Source organism: Grammomys surdaster, unplaced genomic scaffold, assembly GCF_004785775.1.
Source record: "Grammomys surdaster isolate TR1022 unplaced genomic scaffold, NIH_TR_1.0 126086, whole genome shotgun sequence".
In the NCBI taxonomy this organism is placed as follows: domain Eukaryota; kingdom Metazoa; phylum Chordata; class Mammalia; order Rodentia; family Muridae; genus Grammomys; species Grammomys surdaster.
The window spans coordinates 3960623-3962851 of NW_021620894.1; the positions used below are offsets into that span (position 1 = coordinate 3960623).

Consider the following 2229-nt stretch of genomic DNA (forward strand, 5'->3'; position numbering starts at 1 on the left):
GAACTCAGAAATCCACCTACCTCTGCTTCCCAAGTGCTGGGTTAATCCACCACCGCCCGGCTAAGAACAGCATTCTTATATGTAGATCTAACATGGGACTTTAGAACCTTCCAGAAAATTCTACCAGTCTCTCTACACCAGCTTTGGTACATCTGTACGTCAGGGAATGGTCAGTGCACTCTGATCTGGCTGTGACCCTGCCCCTTCCCTTTCGCGTGGACACATTTTAATTCACCAGGTTTCAGCTCAGTTGTCCCTTCCTTGGAAAGGAGTTCGAGTTCCTAAAGATTGCTCTTGTGTGCCCTCTGCTGAGACTTTGGTGACATTGCAACTGTGGGACAGGAGAAAGTGATCAAGCAGAAACCTGATACCTGGCGGCGGGTCAAGCAGTTACTGGAGTAAAAGACACTTGTTTCCTTGGAGACACCTTAAGACAACCAGAAGGGAATGCTTAGAGCTGATAAGAAAAGGTAGTGAGGTGTGTTTTAAAAACGTGAGTGTGGTACGTACTGCCTGTAATTCCAGAGCGTAGGAAGTACAGAGAGGTAGGGTCAGGAGCCAAAGGTCATTCTTGGCTTCATAGGGTTGATTAGTCTTGGCTATATGAGGTGAGATCCTGTCTCAAAGTCAATCAATCAATCAATCAATGCACATAAGTTATTGTTATTTGGTACTTTAGAAATAAGATAGAAAAGTAATTCCAGTCACAACACACCTCCCAATGAGATATCTTTAAAATAACAAGAATAAGTTATGTATAGGATCTATTTGAAAATGACAAAAAAAATGTAATGAATAGGAAAACTGGCATCACAAGCCTGTAGCCCAACCCCTGGAAGGCAGAGGCAGGAGGATCATGAGTTCAGTTGTCCTTTATTATGTAAGGGGGTTCAAGGCCAGCCTAGGCTATAGGAGACCCTTTCTCTACAACAAGCACATGCACATACACAACAAACAACTTAAAGAGAAAACTTAAGGTCAGATCATATTTCTTGTTTTGAAGCCCACCCTATCCATTTGCCAACTACATGATCTTGAACAAGTGAATGGGTATTTCTATGCTCATTGCCAAAGACATGGAACGCTGGGCTAAGAGTTTAAACAAGCAGAAAGAAAAATTAAAAAACAAAACAAAACAAAAAAAGCTTTCAACCTGTCAATTCCTTGAGAGAAGAAGATGCTGGCTTTGCTGTTTTTGAGAAGATGGGAGCCTTAGCTGAAAGGCAGCAACTTATCCCTGAATTGGTGCGAAATGGAGATGAAGAAAATCCCCCTAAAAGAAGTCTGGTTACTGCTTACAGTGGTGACAGTGACAATGAGAAGGCGCTGATAGAGGGACTTGAAAGTAAGGAAGAAAAGCTAGCTGACTGGAAGAAGACGACCTGCCTGTTGTGCCTATGTCAGTTCTCAAACAGAGATTCCCTGGTCAGGTGCCAGCAGCTCTCCAATTTACACAAGCAAAATATGGACATCTACCGAAGACCCAGGCTGAGCGAGCAGGAGTTGGAAGCCTTGGAGCTGAGGGAGAGATGAAATACTGAGATCGAGCAGCAGAAAGATGAGAGAGATACAGAATTCCAGAGGCCCCTCCCCTCCCCCCCGAGCCCAAGCGCAAGAAGCAGTTTGATGCTGGCACCGTGACTTACGAGCAGCATACCAAAGATGGCGTTGACCGCAGTAACATTGGCAACAAGATGCTGCCGGCTATGGGCTGGTGGGAAGACTCCGGCTTAGGAAGAAAGCGTCAAGGCAACACAAAGCGTCAAGGCTCAAGTCTGACTAGAAAGAGCTGGCTTAGGAGCCAAAGGCAGTGCAAATGGGTCGTCAGATGCCGATTCCTAGAAAGATGCTGTTCGGAAAGCCATGTTTGCCCGGTTTCACTGAGATGGAGTGAGACTGGGGAAGCAATGTGAACACAGAGAGCAAGCCATCTCCTCAGTTGCTCTTACTGCCTGTCTCTAAGGGCATGCCTTGTGCTGTTAATAGTTTTAGGGTGAACCACTTCATTCGGAGGGGTTCTCCTACCTTAAATAAGCTCCCTTATGTGGGTTATCAGGTAAACAACCTTTCTTCCCACCTGAAGGTTTGTGAACAGAGGGGACAATGGGCTTTTTATACTGTGGTGTACATAGTGTAAATGTATGTTTTACATGTTGTAGCCTGTGTTGGGTCCCTGCTTCCTGGGGGTTTGAGAAGCTCGGAATGGTTGTCCACACCAAAGCCACCACT

General features: G+C 45.5%; 1 pseudogene; it reads left to right on the top strand.

Annotated features, from left to right (window-relative positions):
• Positions 1-1046: 1046 nt before the first annotated feature.
• LOC114611114 lies at positions 1047-1884 on the top strand (annotated as a pseudogene).
• The last annotated feature ends 345 nt before the right edge of the window (positions 1885-2229 follow it).